The sequence below is a fragment of the Puntigrus tetrazona genome, chromosome 4 (genome assembly GCF_018831695.1).
Source record: "Puntigrus tetrazona isolate hp1 chromosome 4, ASM1883169v1, whole genome shotgun sequence".
Lineage (NCBI taxonomy): Eukaryota > Metazoa > Chordata > Actinopteri > Cypriniformes > Cyprinidae > Puntigrus > Puntigrus tetrazona.
Genome location: NC_056702.1, coordinates 15,877,320 through 15,892,556, shown reverse-complemented (window position 1 = coordinate 15,892,556; position 15,237 = coordinate 15,877,320). Strand labels below are relative to the sequence as shown.

Sequence of the window (15,237 nt, the reverse complement as noted above, 5' to 3'; positions counted from 1 at the left end):
GCAGCTTTCGCTTACGGCCATACTACACCCTGTTCACGCCTGATCTCGCCTGATCTCAGAAGCTAGCAGAGTTGGGCCTAGTTAGTACTTGGATGGGAGACTGCCTAGGAATACCAGGTGCTGTAAGTTTTGAGTTTTTTCACTACTTATCTAATACACTGGCCCTTAGTGTGGCCAAAGTTTGACCAGCTCTTTGCTTTCCTTACTGCTTATTTAATTCAATTGCCTTTAAAGTAGCTGTTCTTTAAACAGAGTTTGACTGTTTTTAACTACTTAACTAATGCTCTTATCTTTAATGTAGCTCATTTTGAAGTTTTTTTTTTGTATTTCATTCATTACTTATCTAGTATAATGGCACTTAGTGTGCCTCACCTTAAAATAGGGGCTTTTTGCAGCAGCTGCCACGGCCATACCACCCTGTTCACGCCTGATGCTCGCCTGATCTCAGAAGCTAAGCAGAGTTGGGCCTAGTTAGTACTTGGATGGGAGACTGCCTAGGAATACCAGGTGCTGTAAGTTTTTGAGTTTTTTCACTACTTATCTAATACACTGGTCTCTTAGTGTGGCCAAAGTTTGACCAGCTCTTTGCTTTCCTTACTGCTTATTTAATTCAATTGCCTTTAAAGTAGCTGTTCTTTTAAACAGAGTTTGACTGTTTTTAACTACTTAACTAATGCTCTTATCTTTAATGTAGCTCATTTTGAAGTATTTTTTTGTATTTCATTCATTACTTATCTAGTATAATGGCACTTAGTGTGCCTCACCTTAAAATAGGGGCTTTTGCAGCAGCTTTCAGCTTACGGCCATACCACCCTGTTCACGCCTGATCTCGTCTGATCTCAGAAGCTAAGCAGAGTTGGGCCTAGTTAGTACTTGGATGGGAGACTGCCTAGGAATACCAGGTGCTGTAAGTTTTTGAGTTTTTTCACTACTTATAAATACACTGGCTCTTAGTGTGGCCAAAGTTTGACCAGCTCTTGCTTTCCTTACTGCTTATTTAATTCAATTGCCTTTAAAGTAGCTGTCTCTTAAACAGAGTTTGACTGTTTTTAACTACTTAACTAATGCTCTTATCTTTAATGTAGCTCATTTTGAAGTTTTTTTTTTTTTTTGTATTTCATTCATTACTTATCTAGTATAATGGCACTTAGTGTGCCTCACCTTAAAAATAGGGGCTTTTGCAGCAGCTTTAGCTACACGGCCATACCACCCTGTTCACGCCTGATCTCGCCTGATCTCAGAAGCTACAGAGTTGGGCCTAGTTAGTACTTGGATGGGAGACTGCCTAGGAATACCAGTGTGTAAGTTTTGAGTTTTTTCACTACTTATCTAATACACTGGCCCTTAGTGTGGCCAAAGTTTGACCAGCTCTTTGCTTTCCTTACTGCTTATTTAATTCAATTGCCTTTAAAGTAGCTGTTCTTTAAACAGAGTTTGACTGTTTTTAACTACTTAACTAATGCTCTTATCTTTAATGTAGCTCATTTTGAAGTTTTTTTTTGTATTTCATTCATTACTTATCTAGTATAATGGCACTTAGTGTGCCTCACCTTAAAATAGGGCTTTTTGCAGCAGCTTTCGCTTTACGGCCATACCACCCTGTTCACGCCTGATCTCGCCTGATCTCAGAAGCTAAGCAGAGTTGGGCCTAGTTAGTACTTGGATGGGAGACTGCCCTAGGAATACCAGGTGCTGTAAGTTTTTGAGTTTTTTCACTACTTATCTAATACACTGGCCCTTAGTGTGGCCAAAGTTTGACCAGCTCTTTGCTTTCCCTTACTGCTTATTTAATTCAATTGCCTTTAAAGTAGCTGTTCTTTAAACAGAGTTTGACTGTTTTTAACTACTTAACTAATGCTCTTATCTTTAATGTAGCTCATTTTGAAGTATTTTTTTGTATTTCATTCATTACTTATCTAGTATAATGGCACTTAGTGTGCCTCACCTTAAAATAGGGGCTTTTGCAGCAGCTTTCGCACGGCCATACCACCCTGTTCACGCCTGATCTCGCCTGATCTCAGAAGCTAAGCAGAGTTGGGCCTAGTTAGTACTTGGATGGGAGACTGCCTAGGAATACCAGGTGCTGTAAGTTTTTGAGTTTTTTCACTACTTATCTAATACACTGGCCCTTAGTGTGGCCAAAGTTTGACCAGCTCTTTGCTTTTTCCTTACTGCTTATTTAATTCAATTGCCTTTAAAGTAGCTGTTCTTTAAACAGAGTTTGACTGTTTTTAACTACTTAACTAATGCTCTTATCTTTAATGTAGCTCATTTTGAAGTTTTTTTTTTTTTTTTGTATTTCATTCATTACTTATCTAGTATAATGGCACTTAGTGTGCCTCACCTTAAAAATAGGGGGCTTTTGCAGCAGCTTTCGCCACGGCCATACCACCCTGTTCACGCCTGATCTCGTCTGATCTCAGAAGCTAAGCAGAGTTGGGCCTAGTTAGTACTTGGATGGGAGACTGCCTAGGAATACCAGGTGCTGTAAGTTTTTGAGTTTTTTCACTACTTATCTAATACACTGGCCCTTAGTGTGGCCAAAGTTTGACCAGCTCTTTGCTTTCCTTACTGCTTATTTAATTCAATTGCCTTTAAAGTAGCTGTTCTTTAAACAGAGTTTGACTGTTTTTAACTACTTAACTAATGCTCTTATCTTTAATGTAGCTCATTTTGAAGTATTTTTTTGTATTTCATTCATTACTTATCTAGTATAATGGCACTTAGTGTGCCTCACCTTAAAATAGGGGCTTTTGCAGCAGCTTTCGCTTACGGCCATACCACCCTGTTCACGCCTGATCTCGTCTGATCTCAGAAGCTAAGCAGAGTTGGGCCTAGTTAGTACTTGGATGGGAGACTGCCTAGGAATACCAGGTGCTGTAAGTTTTGAGTTTTTTCACTACTTATCTAATACACTGGCCCTTAGTGTGGCCAAAGTTTGACCAGCTCTTTGCTTTCCTTACTGCTTATTTAATTCAATTGCCTTTAAAGTAGCTGTTCTTTAAACAGAGTTTGACTGTTTTTAACTACTTAACTAATGCTCTTATCTTTAATGTAGCTCATTTTGAAGTTTTTTTTTTTGTATTTCATTCATTACTTATCTAGTATAATGGCACTTAGTGTGCTCACCTTAAAATAGGGGCTTTTGCAGCAGCTTTCGCTTACGGCCATACCACCCTGTTCACGCCTGATCTCGTCTGATCTCAGAAGCTAAGCAGAGTTGGGCCTAGTTAGTACTTGGATGGGAGACTGCCTAGGAATACCAGGTGCTGTAAGTTTTTGAGTTTTTTTCACTACTTATCTAATACACTGGCCCTTAGTGTGGCCAAAGTTTGACCAGATCTTTGCTTTTCCTTACTGCTTATTTAATTCAATTGCCTTTAAAGTAGCTGTTCTTTAAACAGAGTTTGACTGTTTTTAACTACTTAACTAATGCTCTATCTTTAATGTAGCTCATTTTGAAGTTTTTTTTTTTGTATTTCATTCATTACTTATCTAGTATAATGGCACTTAGTGTGCCTCACCCTTAAAATAGGGGCTTTTTGCAGCAGCTTTCGCTTACGGCCATACCACCCTGTTCACGCCTGATCTCGTCTGATCTCAGAAGCTAAGCAGAGTTGGGCCTAGTTAGTACTTGGATGGGAGACTGCCTAGGAATACCAGGTGCTGTAAGTTTTTGAGTTTTTTCACTACTTATCTAATACACTGGTTCTTAGTGTGGCCAAAGTTTGACCAGCTCTTTGCTTTCCCTTACTGCTTATTTAATTCAATTGCCTTTAAAGTAGCTGTTCTTTAAACAGAGTTTGACTGTTTTTAACTACTTAACTAATGCTCTATCTTTAATGTAGCTCATTTTGAAGTATTTTTTTTTTTTTTTGTATTTCATTCATTACTTATCTAGTATAATGGCACTTAGTGTGCCTCACCTTAAAATAGGGGCTTTTGCAGCAGCTTTCGCTTACGGCCATACCACCCTGTTCACGCCTGATCTCGTCTGATCTCAGAAGCTAAGCAGAGTTGGGCCTAGTTAGTACTTGGATGGGAGACTGCCTAGGAATACCAGGTGCTGTAAAGTTTTTGAGTTTTTTCACTACTTATCTAATACACTGGCCCTTAGTGTGTGGCCAAAGTTTGACCAGCTCTTTGCTTTTCCTTACTGCTTATTTAATTCAATTGCCTTTAAAGTAGCTGTTCTTTAAACAGAGTTTGACTGTTTTTAACTACTTAACTAATGCTCTTATCTTTAATGTAGCTCATTTTGAAGTATTTTTTTTTTTTTTGTATTTCATTCATTACTTATCTAGTATAATGGCACTTAGTGTGCCTCACCTTAAAATAGGGGCTTTTTGCAGCAGCTTTCGCTTACGGCCATACCACCCTGTTCACGCCTGATCTCGCCTGATCTCAGAAGCTACAGAGTTGGGCCTAGTTAGTACTTGGATGGGAGACTGCCTAGGAATACCAGGTGCTGTAAAGTTTTGAGAGTTTTTTCACTACTTATCTAATACACTGGCCCTTAGTGTGGCCAAAGTTTGACCAGCTCTTTGCTTTTCCTTACTGCTTATTTAATTCAATTGCCTTTAAAGTAGCTGTTCTTTAAACAGAGTTTGACTGTTTTTAACTACTTAACTAATGCTCTTATCTTTAATGTAGCTCATTTTGAAGTTTTTTTTTTTTTGTATTTCATTCATTACTTATCTAGTATAATGGCACTTAGTGTGCCTCACCTTAAAATAGGGGCTTTTTGCAGCAGCTTTCGCTTTACGGCCATACCACCCTGTTCACGCCTGATCTCGCCTGATCTCAGAAGCTAAGCAGAGTTGGGCCTAGTTAGTACTTGGATGGGAGACTGCCTAGGAATACCAGGTGCTGTAAGTTTTTGAGTTTTTTCACTACTTATCTAATACACTGGCTCTTAGTGTGGCCAAAGTTTGACCAGCTCTTTGCTTTCCCTTACTGCTTATTTAATTCAAATTGCCTTTAAAGTAGCTGTTCTTTAAACAGAGTTTGACTGTTTTTAACTACTTAACTAATGCTCTTATCTTTAATGTAGCTCATTTTGAAGCATTTTTGAGTTTTTTCACTACTTATCTTTTTTTGTATTTCATTCATTACTTATCTAGTATAATGGCACTTTAGTGTGCCTCACCTTAAAATAGGGGCTTTTTGCAGCAGCTTTAGCCACGGCCATACCACCCTGTTCACGCCTGATCTCGCCTGATCTCAGAAGCTAAGCAGAGTTGGGCCTAGTTAGTACTTGGATGGGAGACTGCCTAGGAATACCAGGTGGTGCTGTAAGTTTTGAGTTTTTTCACTACTTATCTAATACACTGGCCCTTAGTGTGGCCAAAGTTTGACCAGCTCTTTGCTTTCCTTACTGCTTATTTAATTCAATCTGCCTTTAAAGTAGCTGTTCTTTAAACAGAGTTTGACTGTTTTTAACTACTTAACTAATGCTCTTATCTTTAATGTAGCTCATTTTGAAGTATTTTTTTTTTTGTATTTCATTCATTACTTATCTAGTATAATGGCACTTAGTGTGCCTCACCTTAAAAATAGGGGCTTTTGCAGCAGCTTTCGCTTACGGCCATACCACCCTGTTCACGCCTGATCTCGCCTGATCTCAGAAGCTAAGCAGAGTTGGGCCTAGTTAGTACTTGGATGGGAGACTGCCTAGGAATACCAGGTGCTGTAAGTTTTTGAGTTTTTTCACTACTTATCTAATACACTGGCCTTAGTGTGGCCAAAGTTTGACCAGCTCTTTGCTTTCCCTTACTGCTTATTTAATTCAATTGCCTTTAAAGTAGCTGTTCTTTAAACAGAGTTTGACTGTTTTTAACTACTTAACTAATGCTCTTATCTTTAATGTAGCTCATTTTGAAGTATTTTTTTGTATTTCATTCATTACTTATCTAGTATAATGGCACTTAGTGTGCCTCACCTTAAAATAGGGGGCTTTTTGCGGCAGCTTCACACGGCCATACCACCCTGTTCACGCCTGATCTCGCCTGATCTCAGAAGCTACAGAGTTGGGCCTAGTTAGTACTTGGATGGGAGACTGCCTAGGAATACCAGGTGCTGTAAGTTTTGAGTTTTTTCACTACTTATCTAATACACTGGTTCTTAGTGTGGCCAAAGTTTGACCAGCTCTTTGCTTTTCCTTACTGCTTATTTAATTCAATTGCCTTTAAAGTAGCTGTTCTTTAAACAGAGTTTGACTGTTTTTAACTACTTAACTAATGCTCTTATCTTTAATGTAGCTCATTTTGAAGTATTTTTTTTTTTTGTATTTCATTCATTACTTATCTAGTATAATGGCACTTAGTGTGCCTCACCTTAAAAATAGGGGCTTTTGCAGCAGCTTTCTAGCTTACGGCCATACCACCCTGTTCACGCCTGATCTCGCCTGATCTCAGAAGCTAAGCAGAGTTGGGCCTAGTTAGTACTTGGATGGGAGACTGCCTAGGAATACCAGGTGCTGTAAGTTTTTGAGTTTTTTCACTACTTATCTAATACACTGGCCCTTAGTGTGGCCAAAGTTTGACCAGCTCTTTGCTTTCCCTTACTGCTTATTTAATTCAATTGCCTTTAAAGTAGCTGTTCTTTAAACAGAGTTTGACTGTTTTTAACTACTTAACTAATGCTCTTATCTTTAATGTAGCTCATTTTGAAGTATTTTTTTTTTTTTGTATTTCATTCATTACTTATCTAGTATAATGGCACTTAGTGTGCCTCACCTTAAAATAGGGGGCTTTTTGCAGCAGCTTTCGCTTACGGCCATACCACCCTGTTCACGCCTGATCTCGCCTGATCTCAGAAGCTAAGCAGAGTTGGGCCTAGTTAGTACTTGGATGGGAGACTGCCTAGGAATACCAGGTGCTGTAAGTTTTGAGTTTTTTCACTACTTATCTAATACACTGGCCCTTAGTGTGGCCAAAGTTTGACCAGCTCTTTGCTTTCCCTTACTGCTTATTTAATTCAATTGCCTTTAAAGTAGCTGTTGTTCTTTAAACAGAGTTTGACTGTTTTTAACTACTTAACTAATGCTCTTATCTTTAATGTAGCTCATTTTGAAGTATTTTTTTTGTATTTCATTCATTACTTATCTAGTATAATGGCACTTAGTGTGCCTCACCTTAAAATAGGGGCTTTTTGCAGCAGCTTTTGCTTACGGCCATACCACCCTGTTCACGCCTGATCTCGCTCTGATCTCAGAAGCTAAGCAGAGTTGGGCCTAGTTAGTACTTGGATGGGAGACTGCCTAGGAATACCAGGTGCTGTAAGTTTTTGAGTTTTTTTTCACTACTTATCTAATACACTGGTTCTTAGTGTGGCCAAAGTTTGACCAGCTCTTTGCTTTCCTTACTGCTTATTTAATTCAATTGCCTTTAAAGTAGCTGTGTTCTTTAAACAGAGTTTGACTGTTTTTAACTACTTAACTAATGCTCTTATCTTTAATGTAGCTCATTTTGAAGTTTTTTTTTTTGTATTTCATTCATTACTTATCTAGTATAATGGCACTTAGTGTGCCTCACCTTAAAATAGGGGCTTTTTGCAGCAGCTTTCGCTACACGGCCATACCACCCTGTTCACGCCTGATCTCGCCTGATCTCAGAAGCTAAGCAGAGTTGGGCCTAGTTAGTACTTGGATGGGAGACTGCCTAGGAATACCAGGTGCTGTAAGTTTTTGAGTTTTTTCACTACTTATCTAATACACTGGCCCTTAGTGTGGCCAAAGTTTGACCAGCTCTTTGCTTTCCTTACTGCTTATTTAATTCAATTGCCTTTAAAGTAGCTGTTCTTTAAACAGAGTTTGACTGTTTTTAACTACTTAACTAATGCTCTTATCTTTAATGTAGCTCATTTTGAAGTATTTTTTTTTGTATTTCATTCATTACTTATCTAGTATAATGGCACTTAGTGTGCCTCACCTTAAAATAGGGGCTTTTGCAGCAGCTTTCGCTTACGGCCATACCACCCTGTTCACGCCTGATCTCGCCTGATCTCAGAAGCTAAGCAGAGTTGGGCCTAGTTAGTACTTGGATGGGAGACTGCCTAGGAATACCAGGTGCTGTAAAGTTTTGAGTTTTTTCACTACTTATCTAATACACTGGCCCTTAGTGTGGCCAAAGTTTGACCAGCTCTTTGCTTTCCTTACTGCTTATTTAATTCAATTGCCTTTAACGTAGCTGTACTTTAAACAGAGTTTGACTGTTTTAACTACTTAACTAATGCTCTTATCTTTAATGTACCTCATTTTGAAGTTTTTTTTTTATTTCATTCATTACTTATCCAGTATAATGGCACTTAGTGTGCCTCACCTTAAAATAGGGGCTTTTGCAGCAGCTTTCGCTTACGGCCATACCACCCTGTTCACGCCTGATCTCGCCTGATCTCAGAAGCTAAGCAGAGTTGGGCCTAGTTAGTACTTGGATGGGAGACTGCCTAGGAATACCAGGTGCTGTAAGTTTTTGAGTTTTTTCACTACTTATCTAATACACTGGCCCTTAGTGTGGCCAAAGTTTGACCAGCTCTTTGCTTTCCCTTACTGCTTATTTAATTCAATTGCCTTTAACGTAGCTGTTCTTTAAACAGAGTTTGACTGTTTTTAACTACTTAACTAATGCTCTTATCTTTAATGTAGCTCATTTTGAAGTTTTTTTTTTGTATTTCATTCATTACTTATCTAGTATAATGGCACTTAGTGTGCCTCACCTTAAAATAGGGGCTTTTGCAGCAGCTTTTGCTTTACGGCCATACCACCCTGTTCACGCCTGATCTCGCCTGATCTCAGAAGCTAAGCAGAGTTGGGCCTAGTTAGTACTTGGATGGGAGACTGCCTAGGAATACCAGGTGCTAAGTTTTTGAGTTTTTTCACTACTTATCTAATACACTGGTCCTTAGTGTGGCCAAAGTTTGACCAGCTCTTTGCTTTCCTTACTGCTTATTTAATTCAATTGCCTTTAAAGTAGCTGTTCTTTAAACAGAGTTTGACTGTTTTTAACTACTTAACTAATGCTCTTATCTTTAATGTAGCTCATTTTGAAGTATTTTTTTGTATTTCATTCATTACTTATCTAGTATAATGGCAATTTAGTGTGCCTCACCTTAAAATAGGGCTTTTTGCAGCAGCTTTCGCCACGGCCATACCACCCTGTTCACGCCTGATCTCGCCTGATCTCAGAAGCTAAGCAGAGTTGGGCCTAGTTAGTTAGTACTTGGATGGGAGACTGCCTAGGAATACCAGGTGCTGTAAGTTTTTGAGTTTTTTCACTACTTATCTAATACACTGGCCCTTAGTGTGGCCAAAGTTTGACCAGCTCTCTTTGCTTTCCCTTACTGCTTATTTAATTCAATTGCCTTTAAAGTAGCTGTTCTTTAAACAGAGTTTGACTGTTTTTAACTACTTAACTAATGCTCTTATCTTTAATGTAGCTCATTTTGAAGTATTTTTTTTTTTTTGTATTTCATTCATTACTTATCTAGTATAATGGCACTTAGTGTGCCTCACCTTAAAATAGGGGCTTTTTGCAGCAGCTTTCGCCACGGCCATACCACCCTGTTCACGCCTGATCTCGCCTGATCTCAGAAGCTAAGCAGAGTTGGGCCTAGTTAGTACTTGGATGGGAGACTGCCTAGGAATACCAGGTGCTGTAAGTTTTTGAGTTTTTTCACTACTTATCTAATACACTGGCCCTTAGTGTGGCCAAAGTTTGACCAGCTCTTTGCTTTCCCTTACTGCTTATTTAATTCAATTGCCTTTAAAGTAGCTGTTCTTTAAACAGAGTTTGACTGTTTTTAACTACTTAACTAATGCTCTTATCTTTAATGTAGCTCATTTTGAAGTATTTTTTTGTATTTCATTCATTACTTATCTAGTATAATGGCACTTAGTGTGCCTCACAATTAAAATAGGGGGCTTTTTGCAGCAGCTTTCGTTTACGGCCATACCACCCTGTTCACGCCTGATCTCGTCTGATCTCAGAAGCTAAGCAGAGTTGGGCCTAGTTAGTACTTGGATGGGAGACTGCCTAGGAATACCAGGTGCTGTAAGTTTTTGAGTTTTTTCACTACTTATCTAATACACTGGCCCTTAGTGTGGCCAAAGTTTGACCAGCTCTTTGCTTTCCCTTACTGCTTATTTAATTCAATTGCCTTTAAAGTAGCTGTTCTTTAAACAGAGTTTGACTGTTTTTAACTACTTAACTAATGCTCTTATCTTTAATGTAGCTCATTTTGAAGTATTTTTTTTTTTTTTTTTGTATTTCATTCATTACTTATCTAGTATAATGGCACTTAGTGTGCCTCACCTTAAAATAGGGGCTTTTGCAGCAGCTTTCGCACGGCCATACCACCCTGTTCACGCCTGATCTCGCCTGATCTCAGAAGCTAAGCAGAGTTGGGCCTAGTTAGTACTCTGGATGGGAGACTGCCTAGGAATACCAGGTGCTGTAAGTTTTTGAGTTTTTTCACTACTTATCTAATACACTGGCCCTTAGTGTGGCCAAAGTTTGACCAGCTCTTTGCTTTCCCTTACTGCTTATTTAATTCAATTGCCTTTAAAGTAGCTGTTCTTTAAACAGAGTTTGACTGTTTTTAACTACTTAACTAATGCTCTTATCTTTAATGTAGCTCATTTTGAAGTATTTTTTTTTTTGTATTTCATTCATTACTTATCTAGTATAATGGCACTTAGTGTGCCTCACCTTAAAATAGGGCTTTTTGCAGCAGCTTTCGCTTACGGCCATACCACCCTGTTCACGCCTGATCTCGCCTGATCTCAGAAGCTAACAGAGTTGGGCCTAGTTAGTACTTGGATGGGAGACTGCCTAGGAATACCAGGTGCTGTAAGTTTTGAGTTTTTTCACTACTTATCTAATACACTGGCCCTTAGTGTGGCCAAAGTTTGACCAGCTCTTTGCTTTCCCTTACTGCTTATTTTAATTCAATTGCCTTTAAAGTAGCTGTTCTTTAAACAGAGTTTGACTGTTTTTAACTACTTAACTAATGCTCTTATCTTTAATGTAGCTCATTTTGAAGTTTTTTTTTGTATTTCATTCATTACTTATCTAGTATAATGGCAATTTAGTGTGCCTCACCTTAAAATAGGGGCTTTTTGCAGCAGCTTTCGCTTACGGCCATACCACCCTGTTCACGCCTGATCTCGCCTGATCTCAGAAGCTAAGCAGAGTTGGGCCTAGTTAGTACTTGGATGGGAGACTGCCTAGGAATACCAGGTGCTGTAAGTTTTTGAGTTTTTTCACTACTTATCTAATACACTGGCCCTTAGTGTGGCCAAAGTTTGACCAGCTCTTTGCTTTCCCTTACTGCTTATTTAATTCAATTGCCTTTAAAGTAGCTGTTCTTTAAACAGAGTTTGACTGTTTTTAACTACTTAACTAATGCTCTTATCTTTAATGTAGCTCATTTTGAAGTATTTTTTTTATTTCATTCATTACTTATCTAGTATAATGGCACTTAGTGTGCCTCACCTTAAAATAGGGGCTTTTTTGCAGCAGCTTTCGCCACGGGCCACCACCCTGTTCACGCCTGATCTCGTCTGATCTCAGAAGCTAAGCAGAGTTGGGCCTAGTTAGTACTTGGATGGGAGACTGCCTAGGAATACCAGGTGCTGTAAGTTTTTGAGTTTTTTCACTACTTATCTAATACACTGGCCCTTAGTGTGGCCAAAGTTTGACCAGCTCTTTGCTTTTCCTTACTGCTTATTTAATTCAATTGCCTTTAAAGTAGCTGTTTTTTAAACAGAGTTTGACTGTTTTTAACTACTTAACTAATGCTCTTATCTTTAATGTAGCTCATTTTGAAGTATTTTTTTTGTATTTCATTCATTACTTATCTAGTATAATGGCACTTAGTGTGCCTCACCTTAAAATAGGGGGCTTTTTGCAGCAGCTTTCGCTTACGGCCATACCACCCTGTTCACGCCTGATCTCGTCTGATCTCAGAAGCTAAGCAGAGTTGGGCCTAGTTAGTACTTGGATGGGAGACTGCCTAGGAATACCAGGTGCTGTAAGTTTTTGAGTTTTTTCACTACTTATCTAATACACTGGCCCTTAGTGTGGCCAAAGTTTGACCAGCTCTTTGCTTTCCCTTACTGCTTATTTAATTCAATTGCCTTTAAAGTAGCTGTTCTTTAAACAGAGTTTGACTGTTTTTAACTACTTAACTAATGCTCTTATCTTTAATGTAGCTCATTTTGAAGTATTTTTTTTTTTGTATTTCATTCATTACTTATCTAGTATAATGGCACTTAGTGTGCCTCACCTTAAAATAGGGGGCTTTTTGCAGCAGCTTTCGCTTACGGCCATACCACCCTGTTCACGCCTGATCTCGTCTGATCTCAGAAGCTAAGCAGAGTTGGGCCTAGTTAGTACTTGGATGGGAGACTGCCTAGGAATACCAGGTGCTGTAAGTTTTTGAGTTTTTTCACTACTTATCTAATACACTGGCCCTTAGTGTGGCCAAAGTTTGACCAGCTCTTTGCTTTCCTTACTGCTTATTTAATTCAATTGCCTTTAAAGTAGCTGTTCTTTAAACAGAGTTTGACTGTTTTTAACTACTTAACTAATGCTCTTATCTTTAATGTAGCTCATTTTGAAGTATTTTTTTTTTTTTGTATTTCATTCATTACTTATCTAGTATAATGGCACTTAGTGTGCCTCACCTTAAAATAGGGGCTTTTTGCAGCAGCTTTAGCTACGGCCATACCACACCCTGTTCACGCCTGATCTCGCCTGATCTCAGAAGCTAAGCAGAGTTGGGCCTAGTTAGTACTTGGATGGGAGACTGCCTAGGAATACCAGGTGCTGTAAGTTTTTGAGTTTTTTCACTACTTATCTAATACACTGGCCCTTAGTGTGGCCAAAGTTTGACCAGCTCTTTGCTTTCCCTTACTGCTTATTTAATTCAATTGCCTTTAAAGTAGCTGTTCTTTAAACAGAGTTTGACTGTTTTTAACTACTTAACTAATGCTCTTATCTTTAATGTAGCTCATTTTGAAGTATTTTTTTTTGTATTTCATTCATTACTTATCTAGTATAATGGCACTTAGTGTGCCTCACCTTAAAATAGGGCTTTTTGCAGCAGCTTTTAGCCACGGCCATACCACCCTGTTCACGCCTGATCTCGCCTGATCTCAGAAGCTAAGCAGAGTTGGGCCTAGTTAGTACTTGGATGGGAGACTGCCTAGGAATACCAGGTGCTGTAAGTTTTTGAGTTTTTTTTCACTACTTATCTAATACACTGGCCCTTAGTGTGGCCAAAGTTTGACCAGCTCTTTGCTTTCCTTACTGCTTATTTAATTCAATTGCCTTTAAAGTAGCTGTTCTTTAAACAGAGTTTGACTGTTTTTAACTACTTAACTAATGCTCTTATCTTTAATGTAGCTCATTTTGAAGTATTTTTTTGTATTTCATTCATTACTTATCTAGTATAATGGCACTTAGTGTGCCTCACCTTAAAATAGGGGCTTTTTGCAGCAGCTTTGCTTACGGCCATACCACCCTGTTCACGCCTGATCTCGCCTGATCTCAGAAGCTAAGCAGAGTTGGGCCTAGTTAGTACTTGGATGGGAGACTGCCTAGGGAACCAGGTGCTGTAAGTTTTTGAGTTTTTTCACTACTTATCTAATACACTGGCTCTTAGTGTGGCCAAAGTTTGACCAGCTCTTTGCTTTCCTTACTGCTTATTTAATTCAATTGCCTTTAAAGTAGCTGTTCTTTAAACAGAGTTTGACTGTTTTTAACTACTTAACTAATGCTCTTATCTTTAATGTAGCTCATTTTGAAGTATTTTTTTTTGTATTTCATTCATTACTTATCTAGTATAATGGCACTTAGTGTGCCTCACCTAAAAAATAGGGGCTTTTTGCAGCAGCTTTCGCTTACGGCCATACCACCCTTGTTCACGCCTGATCTCGCCTGATCTCAGAAGCTAAGCAGAGTTGGGCCTAGTTAGTACTTGGATGGGAGACTGCCTAGGAATACCAGGTGCTGTAAGTTTTTGAGTTTTTTCACTACTTATCTAATACACTGGCCCTTAGTGTGGCCAAAGTTTGACCAGCTCTTTGCTTTCCTTACTGCTTATTTAATTCAATTGCCTTTAAAGTAGCTGTTCTTTAAACAGAGTTTGACTGTTTTTAACTACTTAACTAATGCTCTTATCTTTAATGTAGCTCATTTTGAAGTATTTTTTGTATTTCATTCATTACTTATCTAGTATAATGGCACTTAGTGTGCCTCACCTTAAAATAGGGGCTTTTTGCAGCAGCTTTCGCTTACGGCCATACCACACCCTGTTCACGCCTGATCTCGTCTGATCTCAGAAGCTAAGCAGAGTTGGGCCTAGTTAGTACTTGGATGGGAGACTGCCTAGGAATACCAGGTGCTGTAAGTTTTTGAGTTTTTTCACTACTTATCTAATACACTGGCCCTTAGTGTGGCCAAAGTTTGACCAGCTCTTTGCTTTCCCTTACTGCTTATTTAATTCAATTGCCTTTAAAGTAGCTGTTCTTTAAACAGAGTTTGACTGTTTTTAACTACTTAACTAATGCTCTTATCTTTAATGTAGCTCATTTTGAAGTATTTTTTTTTGTATTTCATTCATTACTTATCTAGTATAATGGCACTTAGTGTGCCTCACCTTAAAATAGGGGCTTTTTGCAGCAGCTTTCGCTACACGGCCATACCACCCTGTTCACGCCTGATCTCGCCTGATCTCAGAAGCTAAGCAGAGTTGGGCCTAGTTAGTACTTGGATGGGAGACTGCCTAGGAATACCAGGTGCTGTAAAGTTTTGAGTTTTTTCACTACTTATCTAATACACTGGCTCTTAGTGTGGCCAAAGTTTGACCAGCTCTTTGCTTTCCTTACTGCTTATTTAATTCAATTGCCTTTAAAGTGCTGTTCTTTAAACAGAGTTTGACTGTTTTTAACTACTTAACTAATGCTCTTATCTTTAATGTAGCTCATTTTGAAGTATTTTTTTGTATTTCATTCATTACTTATCTAGTATAATGGCACTTAGTGTGCCTCACCTTAAAATAGGGGCTTTTGCAGCAGCTTTCACACGGCCATACCACCCTGTTCACGCCTGATCTCGCCTGATCTCAGAAGCTAAGCAGAGTTGGGCCTAGTTAGTACTTGGATGGGAGACTGCCTAGGAATACCAGGTGCTGTAAGTTTTGAGTTTTTTCACTACTTATCTAATACACTGGCCC

General features: G+C 38.7%; 7 non-coding genes and 31 pseudogenes across 7 annotated transcripts; all 38 read left to right on the top strand.

The window, feature by feature from the left end:
- Positions 1 to 9: 9 nt before the first annotated feature.
- On the top strand, positions 10 to 129 carry LOC122343818 (annotated as a pseudogene).
- A 270-nt stretch (positions 130 to 399) lies between these two features.
- Positions 400 to 519, top strand: LOC122343835 (annotated as a pseudogene).
- Positions 520 to 795: 276 nt separating this feature from the next.
- On the top strand, positions 796 to 914 carry LOC122343757. The gene has a single exon (XR_006250824.1). It is a non-coding gene; the product is annotated as a 5S ribosomal RNA (ribosomal RNA).
- A 667-nt stretch (positions 915 to 1,581) lies between these two features.
- On the top strand, positions 1,582 to 1,701 carry LOC122343720 (annotated as a pseudogene).
- A 272-nt stretch (positions 1,702 to 1,973) lies between these two features.
- LOC122343707 lies at positions 1,974 to 2,092 on the top strand (annotated as a pseudogene).
- Positions 2,093 to 2,375: 283 nt separating this feature from the next.
- LOC122343718 lies at positions 2,376 to 2,494 on the top strand (annotated as a pseudogene).
- A 273-nt stretch (positions 2,495 to 2,767) lies between these two features.
- Positions 2,768 to 2,886, top strand: LOC122343746. Its single transcript, XR_006250823.1, has one exon. It is a non-coding gene; the product is annotated as a 5S ribosomal RNA (ribosomal RNA).
- Positions 2,887 to 3,159: 273 nt separating this feature from the next.
- LOC122343733 lies at positions 3,160 to 3,278 on the top strand. Its single transcript, XR_006250822.1, has one exon. It is a non-coding gene; the product is annotated as a 5S ribosomal RNA (ribosomal RNA).
- Positions 3,279 to 3,556: 278 nt separating this feature from the next.
- LOC122343722 lies at positions 3,557 to 3,675 on the top strand. The gene has a single exon (XR_006250821.1). It is a non-coding gene; the product is annotated as a 5S ribosomal RNA (ribosomal RNA).
- Positions 3,676 to 3,956: 281 nt separating this feature from the next.
- On the top strand, positions 3,957 to 4,075 carry LOC122343605 (annotated as a pseudogene).
- A 285-nt stretch (positions 4,076 to 4,360) lies between these two features.
- Positions 4,361 to 4,477, top strand: LOC122343803 (annotated as a pseudogene).
- A 282-nt stretch (positions 4,478 to 4,759) lies between these two features.
- LOC122343634 lies at positions 4,760 to 4,878 on the top strand (annotated as a pseudogene).
- Positions 4,879 to 5,179: 301 nt separating this feature from the next.
- LOC122343795 lies at positions 5,180 to 5,301 on the top strand (annotated as a pseudogene).
- Positions 5,302 to 5,579: 278 nt separating this feature from the next.
- LOC122343565 lies at positions 5,580 to 5,698 on the top strand (annotated as a pseudogene).
- A 272-nt stretch (positions 5,699 to 5,970) lies between these two features.
- On the top strand, positions 5,971 to 6,087 carry LOC122343819 (annotated as a pseudogene).
- A 281-nt stretch (positions 6,088 to 6,368) lies between these two features.
- LOC122343563 lies at positions 6,369 to 6,487 on the top strand (annotated as a pseudogene).
- Positions 6,488 to 6,769: 282 nt separating this feature from the next.
- LOC122343562 lies at positions 6,770 to 6,888 on the top strand (annotated as a pseudogene).
- Positions 6,889 to 7,166: 278 nt separating this feature from the next.
- Positions 7,167 to 7,286, top strand: LOC122343611 (annotated as a pseudogene).
- Positions 7,287 to 7,567: 281 nt separating this feature from the next.
- LOC122343738 lies at positions 7,568 to 7,686 on the top strand (annotated as a pseudogene).
- A 275-nt stretch (positions 7,687 to 7,961) lies between these two features.
- Positions 7,962 to 8,080, top strand: LOC122343665 (annotated as a pseudogene).
- A 271-nt stretch (positions 8,081 to 8,351) lies between these two features.
- LOC122343560 lies at positions 8,352 to 8,470 on the top strand (annotated as a pseudogene).
- Positions 8,471 to 8,746: 276 nt separating this feature from the next.
- On the top strand, positions 8,747 to 8,862 carry LOC122343790 (annotated as a pseudogene).
- A 274-nt stretch (positions 8,863 to 9,136) lies between these two features.
- On the top strand, positions 9,137 to 9,259 carry LOC122343839 (annotated as a pseudogene).
- Positions 9,260 to 9,541: 282 nt separating this feature from the next.
- On the top strand, positions 9,542 to 9,660 carry LOC122343777 (annotated as a pseudogene).
- Positions 9,661 to 9,937: 277 nt separating this feature from the next.
- On the top strand, positions 9,938 to 10,056 carry LOC122343928. The gene has a single exon (XR_006250908.1). It is a non-coding gene; the product is annotated as a 5S ribosomal RNA (ribosomal RNA).
- Positions 10,057 to 10,338: 282 nt separating this feature from the next.
- On the top strand, positions 10,339 to 10,458 carry LOC122343796 (annotated as a pseudogene).
- A 278-nt stretch (positions 10,459 to 10,736) lies between these two features.
- Positions 10,737 to 10,854, top strand: LOC122343712 (annotated as a pseudogene).
- Positions 10,855 to 11,130: 276 nt separating this feature from the next.
- On the top strand, positions 11,131 to 11,249 carry LOC122343559 (annotated as a pseudogene).
- A 275-nt stretch (positions 11,250 to 11,524) lies between these two features.
- Positions 11,525 to 11,641, top strand: LOC122343821 (annotated as a pseudogene).
- A 277-nt stretch (positions 11,642 to 11,918) lies between these two features.
- Positions 11,919 to 12,037, top strand: LOC122343711. Its single transcript, XR_006250820.1, has one exon. It is a non-coding gene; the product is annotated as a 5S ribosomal RNA (ribosomal RNA).
- A 280-nt stretch (positions 12,038 to 12,317) lies between these two features.
- Positions 12,318 to 12,436, top strand: LOC122343700. Its single transcript, XR_006250819.1, has one exon. It is a non-coding gene; the product is annotated as a 5S ribosomal RNA (ribosomal RNA).
- Positions 12,437 to 12,715: 279 nt separating this feature from the next.
- On the top strand, positions 12,716 to 12,836 carry LOC122343764 (annotated as a pseudogene).
- Positions 12,837 to 13,112: 276 nt separating this feature from the next.
- Positions 13,113 to 13,231, top strand: LOC122343730 (annotated as a pseudogene).
- Positions 13,232 to 13,506: 275 nt separating this feature from the next.
- Positions 13,507 to 13,624, top strand: LOC122343683 (annotated as a pseudogene).
- A 277-nt stretch (positions 13,625 to 13,901) lies between these two features.
- LOC122343675 lies at positions 13,902 to 14,021 on the top strand (annotated as a pseudogene).
- Positions 14,022 to 14,294: 273 nt separating this feature from the next.
- Positions 14,295 to 14,415, top strand: LOC122343624 (annotated as a pseudogene).
- Positions 14,416 to 14,693: 278 nt separating this feature from the next.
- On the top strand, positions 14,694 to 14,812 carry LOC122343679 (annotated as a pseudogene).
- Positions 14,813 to 15,082: 270 nt separating this feature from the next.
- Positions 15,083 to 15,201, top strand: LOC122343701 (annotated as a pseudogene).
- Positions 15,202 to 15,237: the final 36 nt, after the last annotated feature.